General features: G+C 46.9%; 1 long non-coding RNA gene across 2 annotated transcripts; it reads right to left on the bottom strand.

Annotated features, from left to right (window-relative positions):
* Positions 1–1807: 1807 nt before the first annotated feature.
* On the bottom strand, positions 1808–10091 carry LOC131186536 (uncharacterized). 2 transcript variants are annotated; one of them, XR_009152382.1, is made up of 5 exons: positions 9679–10091; positions 8950–9139; positions 8089–8167; positions 5878–6081; positions 1808–5417 (listed from the first exon to the last, which is right to left on the bottom strand). It is a non-coding gene; the product is annotated as an uncharacterized LOC131186536 (long non-coding RNA). The 2 variants fall into 2 exon arrangements; XR_009152381.1 differs by lacking the exon at positions 9679–10091 and having other exon boundaries at positions 8950–9561.
* Positions 10092–10100: the final 9 nt, after the last annotated feature.

The following is a 10100-nucleotide window of genomic DNA, read 5'->3' as shown; positions in this document are numbered from 1 at the left end:
ATCTTCAATCAGCCAAATTTCCTCCACCTGCCAGTCTGGGGCAGTGAGTGCGTACAGAGACGTGTTGGGGTTTCCACCTTTCCCTGGATTGGTAGCCGGCTTCTCCGAGTAAATTGTCCTTGCCCGGTTGCTGATCCTGGGATGCCGCTTCTGAATGGAACCGGAGCCTGAAGGGGGAACTGGACAGATGGCGGCAAAAACGTCTTCGGTCATTGGGGGAGGAAGGTCCCAGGGGCAACCTTTGAAAGGCCCCGATCCAGCTGCCTCTACTCCATCCGGAGGTTTTCCCACGGGAGGCTTCAGTTCTCAGCGGAGGCGACGGCCTCTCTCTGAGCTTGGCCAACAGATCTTAGTGAGATGCCCCTTCCTCAAAGCACCTGCCCTTCAGATATCCCTCTGCCGCCTCCTCTGCCTCCCCCCACAGCCGGCCTCTTCGGCCTGAGCAAATTTCTGATGGGGAGTGTGACTGGAACCCCTTGCTGGCTGTCTCACTGTTAGTTAATTCGTATGTCCTCCTTAATCGGGTCAGCTCAGGACAGCTTGGAAAGCTAAGAAGCTACACGGAAGGTGTGGGTGGGAGGGAGGGTCCCTGCCAGCTTTCGTCAGTCCCCTTCCCCTTGGCCGCAGAGCCAGCATTGTGTGTCCCACAATCAGCTTGATGAAACCAACATAAGAGGTTTTGGACAAGCAGCCCCCGACCTGCCCACTCGGTTCAGTGGGGCTAAGCAGATTGTGGGGGGATTTGGCAGAGCGAGCAAGAGGCTGCAAGCCGATTCCAAGATCTTCCTGCATGCCAGCCAGGCCGGCTCAACTGGAATTCTGCTTGCAAGGCAAACCTGTATTTATGCATGCGGAAACCACCTGTTGGAACCTGCCGGGTGCCCCAAATCAGAAGCCGGGGAAAGTGTGAAGCAGGAAGGAAGGAAGCAAATTGGATCCTTCTGAAAGGATCTCCACAGTATATGTGGTTCTTTGGTGCCGGCGGCCCTTTCAGAGTTCGCTATGCCCACGGTTGACACCAGGCCCATCTCCAGCCTGCTCCAATGCTTGGAGTGCCCACAGGTGCCTTTGCTCATCCCTCCCATCACAAAGAGGACCTCCACTGCTGCTGGGGCATCCTTTGACGGAGAGGGGAGGGCCGGGCTGCAAACAAGCAGAGGGTGTGTGTGTGTGTGTGTGTGTGTGTGAGAGAGAGAGAGAGAGAGAGAGAGAGCCATCCTTTCCTGCCCTGCGGAAACTTTTTCTCCTGAAGGGAGGTAGAATTTACTTCTCTCTATTAATTTGTGCACAAACTGGCTTTTAAAACCCTGTCACCTGGAGGTGATTCTCCCCTGCTTTAAGAGCAGGTCTGGGCCCCGGCCCAATTTCTAGGCTTATTTCTCCTTTTCCCTTTCCCCCACCCCCGGAACAAAATCTCTGATCCAGCGTTTCTCTTGTATCAAGGCCTTTTTCCCCAGACCTTCTTCGGGGGGGGGAGGGGGGGGCTAAGAAGATTTCAGATTAACTCCCTTTCCAGAGGTAAAATGCTCCTGGTTCGGACCTGATCACCTGATCCGGTAGCGATGGTGGCGGGTGGTTCAGAGAACTGGTAGCAAAAATCCCTGCCCCTCCCACCCCCCATGGCCAACTGAGCCGCGCAATCATCAGAGGGTTGTTTTTTTTTACTTTTAAAAGCATTTTTTCTTTGGTTGAAAAAATGCTTTTAAAAGTAAAAAAAAAAGCCTCTGATGATTGCGCAGCTCAGCTGCGATCATCAGTGTCTTTTTTTTTGTTGAATTTTTTTTTATTTTTAAAACATACATAAAAACATAACATCTTCTTCAATTACAAATACAAAGAGTGTGTCAGTTGGTTACAAATCTTTTGTGCATTTTTACCGTATTCATAGTTTGTAGTTCATCTAATTTCATGTTTTATCAATCTGGTATATATCCAAATATTTTTGCCCTCATTAGTCATTTATTTAACTATGGGTACTTCTTCCCACACTTCATACAAAATGTTTTAAATTTAAGTTAACATATTGTAGCAATCATTTCATCATCCTGAATCAATCCAATAATCATACATCTTTATGTTCTATTTTGTATATTTCTACAATTCTTGTATTGTAAAAACCTCCACCAAACTTCATTACCATATTTTTTTATCTAACCATTGATAAAATAAGTCCATATCTTATTATTTATCTTCCTGTTCTCTAATTTCAAATGTCAATTTGCTCATTTCAGCACATTCCATTCTTTTCTTAATGACTTCATCTTGCGTTGGTATTTTCTCATTTTTCCAATTTTTAGCAAACACAATTCTAGCCGCTGTTACTACATTCACAATCAAATATGTCAATTCTCTATTGTATGTTTCAGGTATGATCCCCAATAAAAAAACCTCTGGTTTAAAGTCTATGTGCTTTTTTATCATTTTTTCCAACCACGTGTGGATTTTAGTCCAATATCTTCTCGCTTCTGCACACATCCACCACATATGGTAATATGAGCCGGTATCTGATGACATTTCCAACATCTTTTGGATTTATTCTTGAACATTCTAGTTATTCTCGTCGAAAGTAGATGCCACCTGTAAAACATCTTATACAGATTCTCTTTATCTGCAGTTGACATTGTCATTTTATAATCTTGCACCCACAATTTTTTCCATTTCTCTAAGTCAATCCCATGTCCAAAATTTTCCCCCCAAGCAATCATTGTTTCTTTAACTTGTTGTTCTTCCAATTTAACCTCTAATAAATATCCATATAATTTTTTAATTACATTTTCATCAGTACCTGTTAAAATTTTATCTAAGTTAGTCAAAGTATTATAAAAACTTTCTGTCTTAAAATCTTTTATCGTATCTAGAATGTATTTGCAAGTAAGAAAACCAATTCATCTTTATACCTTGTATTTCTAATTGTTGCATAGATTTAAGTTCACTCTTTTCATTCAATAATTCACTGTATCTAACAATTTGTTCCTTTCTGAATGTTATTGAATATGAGAATGCTTCAATAGTTGATAACCAGACTGGAATTTTTAAATAATGTAATCTCTTAATCTTCTCCCAATTTAATAACAAGGCCTCTCGTATAAAATGTCTTCTGAAATACCCTTGTGTTTTTGCTTCCTTGTACCATAAGAAGGTATGTCATCCCAACGACAAGTCATGTCCTACTAAAGTCAATATTCTAGTATTTCTTAACATTATCCATTCCTTGATCCACATCAAATTTGTTGCTTGGTAGTATAATTCCCAATTAGGCAATCCAAAACCTCCCTGTATTCTGGCGTCTTGCAACAGTTTTAATTTTATCTTCGCTTTTTTGCCCTGCCAAATATATTTCAACACTATTTTATTCAATTCTTCAAAATATCCTTTCCCCAACCTAATTGGAATTGTCTGGAACAAGTATAAAATTCTAGGCAATATATTCATCTTAATCGTTGATATTCTCCCTATCAATGATAGTTGTAAATTCTCCCACTTTGCAAAATCTGGCACTATCTGTTATTTAAGTTTACTATAGTTATTCTCTTTAAGTGTACTGCATCTTGCTGTCAAATATATTCCCACATATTTCACCTTATTTGTGACCTGCATCTTTGATAGTTCCACCAGTTTTTTGTTTTTTTAACATGTTTTTTGTCAAAATCTTGGTTTTGTCTTTGTTTATTTTCAATCCTGCGACTTTTCCATATTCTCCTATCTCGTCTATCAGTTTAGTTATTGATTCTAATGGATCTTCCAAAATAAAAACCAGGTCATCTGCAAATGCTTGTAATTTATATTCTTCCTTTTGAATTGTCATGCCTTATATGTCTTTTTCTTCTCTAATATTTCTATTTAACACTTCTAATGTTAGTACAAACAACAGAGGTGACAGTGGACAACCCTGTCTTGTTCCTTTTTTTATTTCAATAGACTCTGTCAATTCTCCGTTTATCATTACTTTTGCTGTTTGTTTATAGTATATGGCTTCTATGGCCTGGATAAACTTTCTACCAAAGCCCATCTGTTCCAATTGTAATAGCATAAATCGCCAATTCACATTATCAAACGCTTTCTGTGTATCAAGAAATATCAAAGCCATTTGCTTTTCGGGATGTGCCTCATAGTATTCCAAGGTATCCAGAATTATCCTCATATTATCTTTAATCTGTCTTTTTGGCAGAAACCCATTTTGATCAGAACGTATAAAATTATTTAAATATCTTTTAAGTCTTTCTGCCAATATTGAAGCAAAGATTTTATAGTCTGAGTTTAACAAGGGACCCAGATTGTTGGGGGGGCAATAAGTTGACTTTGTAAAAATATACAAATAGAATGAGACTATTGCCTTATACACTGTAAGCCGCCCTGAGTCTTCGGAGAAGGGCGGGGTATAAATGTAAACAAAAAAACAACAAAAAAACAACAACAAGGATATAGGCCTGTAATTCTTAATTTGCTGTAAGTCAGTATCCTCCTTTGGAATAAGTGTAATATAAGCTTCTGACCATGACTTAGGTAGTTTCATCTTTAACATAACTTCATTCATGACTTCTAACAATGGGGGATTAAACGATTCCTGTAATGTCTTATAGTATTCCGCTGGTAGTCCATCTGGGCCTGGTGCCTTCCTGTTCTTTTGTTTTTTAAATGCTTCTGTTAGTTCCACCGTCGTTATATTTCCTTCTAATATCATTTCAGTATCTTTAGGAATCTGAGGTAAACTCGCTTTTTGCAACTATCGTTTAACACTTTCCTCCTCTATATTCTCTTTCTCATACAATTTTCTATAATAGTCTTGTATAATTTTTTTCTTCTCTTCATTCCCCTCTCTGATTTGTTCTTGGTCATCCACTAGCCGGGTTATTTTTCTTAATTCTCTCTTTTTTCAATTTGCATGCTAACCATCTATCTCATTTATTAACATCTTCAAAATAATTCTGTTTTGCACTTCTAATTTTTTGCGCTAAGTCCTCTTTTTTTATTAATCCCATTTTATGTTTAATTGTGTCCATTTTTATTTTAATGTCCTTTTTTGTGGAAATTTTTGTAATTCTTTCTCCAGTTTCTTGTGATCATCCTCTAGTATTTTATAAGCTTGTCTTTTCTTAATATTTCTTTTCCTTGTATAGTCTATTATCAGACCTCTAGCATAGGCCTTCATTGTATCCCACAAATTTTGTATTGATGTGTCCTCTTTTCTATTTTCTTTAAAAAAGAAAGCCAATTCTTCCTCCATTTTCTGTACAAATTCCTTGTCTTTTAATACTGTGTTATTTAGGGTCCATCTAGATCTTCTCCTTTGTCCTTTCCATTTCATCATCATAGGGTTATGGTCTGCCCAGGTATTGGTTTCTGTATCAATTTCTTCTATATTAGAAGACAATTCCATTGTCATCCATATCATGTCTATTCTAGACCATGATAAATGTCTATTTGAATAAAAAGTATATTGTCTATTTTCTATATTTCTTTCTCTTCATACGTCTTTTAGATTTATTTCCTCTATCATTTAAAAAAAAGATTTCGGAAGAGTCTGTCTACTTTGCTTTGTTGTCCTCTTCGGCCGAAGAGGTTGTAAAAAAAAATGCTTTTAAAAGGCTCCGACGATCCCAGCTGAGTTGCCTGATCGTCAGAGGCTTTTTTTTCTTTTAAAGGCAAAAAAAAAAAGCTTTTAAAAGAAAACAAAAACCTCTAACGATCAGGCAATTCAGCTGGGATCATCAGAGCCTTTTAAAACCATTTTCTTTATTTTTTAGAAAAAATGCTTTTAAAAGGTAAAAAAAAGGTTGGCCACACCCACCCAGTCACATTAACCTCCCCCCCTCCCAGCCACACTCACAGAACCAGTAGTAACAAATTTTACATTTCACCACTGGTTTAAAACCTTACCTTTGCATCTTCTTAGTTTGGAACAGCAATCTGTAATTTAGCAACTGATTCTGGTTCGGGCTGTTATCACACGCTTTTCATCTTCCACATATGGTTTAATTATCTCATGTTCTCTCTTGTACGTATTGCAACCCTCAATGGTCCAAAGTGCCTTAAATGGGAAGGGAAAGTGACTAGGGGGTCAAGGAAAATGGGAGGACAGACCTGGGATGGGAAAACAGAAATGGGAAGAATTTCTGGATTAAAAGCTTCAGTGAGAAGAGGCAGCTGCAGAGGAGCAGAGATATCAGCTAGCCAGTCACAGCCAGCATCCTGGGCAGCCCAGCTTGGAAGGAAGGGTCTCAGGCAATTGGGGAAGGGGTTATTCTATCGAAGCCGAGGCTGCATCTTCCTCAGGCCAAACCAGATGCTCAATCGGTGGCATTTGGGTCCCTTCTACCGTGTTTCCCCAAAATAAGACCCTGTCTTATATTTTTTTGAATCCTGAAATAAGCGCTTGGCCTTAATTGCCATGTACTCAAAAGCTCGATTGGGCTTATTATCAGGGGAGGTCTTATTTTGGGGAAAACGGTATTTGCTCTCATGCCAGGCTGTATCCTGGTTTGCAAGATGTCCTTGAGGGAGCCCCGTCTCTCCCAGGCTCCCGCTGGGTGCCAGGTAAGGGCACAAGGGTGAAGACCTGCCTTGGTGAGGGAGATTCAGGAAGAGCACAAGCCGATTCCAGCCCGGCCAGCCTGCCCAACTTTGGCCCTCATCTCTCCCATGGGCAGCCGGGAGATGGGACAACCGAGAGAGCCGTTGGTTCCAGCTACAGCCGAGGGTGGGGTAGGATGGGGCTCTGTGTCTGGGGGGGACCATCCTCTTCGGCGCTCCTGAGCCAGCTGGTTAATTCTAGGCAGGAGGAGTCCTAATTGAAATATTGTGGAACACCTCAGGAGGGCCGTGGAACAAGGCAATTTGAGGCCATTGTAATTAAGGTATATTTCAGCAGGGCCAATTAACGGGAATGAGCATGGTAATGCATTCTGAAGGGCTGAAAGCTGCCTGGGCCTTGCAAAAGGAGGAGGAGGAGGAGGGTCCTGGCCCCACCAGCCTCTGAGGCCGAACTCTCTCACCCTGAGGGGTCCCCAGGGGCCCTTCCTGCAGTTCTGTAAAGGGGCCCCTTCGGTCACTTCTTTGTACTCGTTTGCTCTTCGTAAAGGCTGATCACAGAGGCTGCTCAGCAGCTTAAGGATTTCAGCCTCTTGGGCAGCCTTGGCTCTGCTCCAGCGCGAACTCACCTCCGAGTAAACAGGCTTAGTTTATTATTAATGAATTAACTTTGTACCCAGGTAAGAATGATTGTTCTGAGGCAAGGAAAGTTTTGCTGTCTCTCTGTCTGCCTTCGCTCCCTCCAGAGTGATAACAAGGGAGTGTCCTTCGGCATCTGGCCGCCCCACGCTCGGAAGTGAGGGGAGGGAGAACTTTGCTGAGGTGGGTGGGTGTCACTTTCTAGTTGTTTAAAAGATTTAAAGGAGCTCATGTCCGGCTCTGGCCTTGTGCACCTTTACACCCTCCTTTCTTCGCTCTTCGCCCCCCCCCCCCCCCGGACCACCCCACCTTCCTGCCTCTTCAGTTCCTGCTGCGGTTGAAGCTCCAAAGACAAGCTTCTTCCTTCGGCAACTCTGCCTGTCAGGGCCCTTCCCCATCCAGGCTTCACCCCTCATTCTGGCAGGTGGGGGCGGCCAGACCCCCTTTCTGGCCCTTTTTTACACCACTGAGGCCGGGTTGCAGCCCCCTGGAAGGAAGAGTGAAAAGATCCCCAAATGGAACCCCCCAACCACTGGGCACGAGTGCTCCAGATGGGGAGCACGGAAGATGGCACGTGGCCCTGTAACTGCCCCAGGGAGGTTGGGGAGCCTCAGAAGGAGGCTCTCCATGTAGCTAGTCCCTCTGAGGAGGCCTGGCCTGGTAGCATCGAGAAAGAGGATGGGCTTTTCTTAACCAAGTGCAGGAAGGCTATTTAGAGGAAGACGAGTCTCCCTCCGTTGGGGAGCGGAAGTGCTGGATGCTGCGCAGGGAGAGCACCCCGCGACCCTTTCTCTGCAGGTCTTGGCGATCCCAGCCCAGGGAAAAGCACCAGCAGCCCCTGGTGCCCAGTTGGCTTTATTGCAAGGAAGCTGCTCCTGCTCCAGAGGGTGTGTGGGCAGCTGGGGGCAGCTCTGTCCTTACCTCCCGTCCAGTCCTCCGCTGCCTCCCGGTCATGCAGGGCAGAAAAACACACTCCTGAGTCGGGCATCAGTCACTTTATCTGTGACACGAAAGCAGAAAGAATTATTTGAGGGGGAGCAAGAAAGAAGGCCTGCCAAGGATGGGACTTCACCGCAATATAAGCCAGACGTGCAAGAAAAAAATCCTATTTGTTCATGATGTTTTTAACTTTTTTTTCTTGCTGAATACTTGTGATGGCAATGCTTTAAGTACCTTTTCCTGCAAAATGGCAGGATAATCTAGAATGTGACTAGTAATGCAGGAACAACCTGGATTGTCCAAGATGCCCCACATCGGTGGTTTTCTATTTCAGCTGTGTTTAATGTTGTGTTAATAGATAAAGAGGCTGGAGTTATGAACTTCGGGTACTGAAAAATCATGTTAATGAATGAACAAATGAAATCCATGGAGGAGGAGGAGGGAGATTTGGGGGGACAGCCTGGATCCACCCCCTTTTCTTCAGCATCAACGCACACAAGCACACCCGATGCCCCTTCTTATTATCGCAGGAGGAGACCTGCCAGTCCCATTATAGCTATTAAAAGGGAGAAAATATTTCCCCCCCCCACAGCCGCCCCCCAACCTCCACTTCCACCCTTTTCCCTGAAAGTGCCCCTGGCCCGTCATGCGGAGCCCTGCCTGCCTGGGTGGCATCTCCTGGCACTAGCCCCTTCGTGGTTTTCCAGCCTGGTCTGCAGCCAGGCATTCTCCAGGTCAGCCTGTTGGGGAGCAGAGCGGGCAGGTGGCTGGCTGATGGGCATTGTAATCCAGCCTCCCCCCCCGCCTCAAAGGGCCTTCCTCCTTCCCATCCCTTCTGCCCACCTGTCTCAGAGGGCCCAACTTTGCCTGCAGGGCCCCCGGGGCCACCTGGGTGCAGGGCTGGGGGGGCCCACGGCTGCCGCTGCGATGCCAGGTGCTGCCTCGCTTGAGCTTTCCTGAGGGAGCCAGTTCTCGGAGGCCGCCCTGAGGCCTTTCGCTGACCCTCGCCCCGGGTCACAAGAGGGAGACGGCCCTGGGGACACAGAGGGGAGGTGGGGTGTTAGGGGCCCCTGGCTCCAGGCTGGGCTGCTTTCCTGGCAGGAAACTGTGGGGAGGGTCTTGGTAGCAGGGGAGCTCCAGCCTGGAAACGGTGGGGGAGGGTGGGAAAGGCCCTCTGCACATGCTCAGAGGGCCCGCCATCCTTTTGCCCCCTCCCTGAGAGGCCGGCTTAACCTGGGGTTTCGGAAGAGGTTGCTTGGGGCAGAAGGGCCAAGTGGGGAGGCCCTCGCTTTGACTGGGACCCCCACTCCCCAGGGGTAGTTCAGTAGCAGCCCAGGAAAGTGAGGGAGAACGACAGGGCCCCTCTTGGGATGGGAGACCACCAAGAAAGCTCAGGGCGGTGGGAGGGGGCGCCTGGGTTGAAACTGCCACTGCTCCTCTAGGGGAGGGGGCGGGGTGGGGGGCTACTGCCAGCCGGGAAAGGCAGCAGCTCCGGGGATGCGGCGGGGGGTGTCGCCTTCCGCCTCTGCAGCAGCGGTGGGAGAGGGTGGGGGCCGGGGAGCCCCCTCCCACCTGCTGCAGAGGGAAGCCTCCCGCAGGAAGGAGGGCGGGGATTAGCCGGAGGAGGAGGAGGAGGAGGAGGAAGGCGGACGGAGCAGCAGCCGCCGCCGCCGCCGAGCGAAGGAAGGAGCGGCCGGGCGGAGGGAGGGAGGCGGCGGCGGTCGGCGGTCGCCCGGGCAGAGACGCGCGGCTCCCGCTGCCTCTTTCGCAGGGCCGGCGGCGTTGGCAGGCAAGGCGGCGGCTCCGGGGCGGCGGGCCGGGCGGGGCCGGGGCTTTGCGCCGCAGCAGGCCTCGCCGGAGCCGGGAGGGCGAGCCGTGCAGCACCCGCGGGCGGGTGGGGGGCGGATGCAGCGACCCCCCCCGGGACCCTCTGCAAAGGGGAGGGGGAGGGGAATCGGGGGTCTTTCCGGGAGGCGCCGCCCTCCTCCCCCACC

The sequence above is a fragment of the Ahaetulla prasina genome, chromosome 17, assembly GCF_028640845.1.
Source record: "Ahaetulla prasina isolate Xishuangbanna chromosome 17, ASM2864084v1, whole genome shotgun sequence".
Lineage (NCBI taxonomy): Eukaryota > Metazoa > Chordata > Lepidosauria > Squamata > Colubridae > Ahaetulla > Ahaetulla prasina.
Note: the sequence above shows the minus strand (reverse complement) of the source record. Positions and strands in the feature narration are given on the sequence as shown.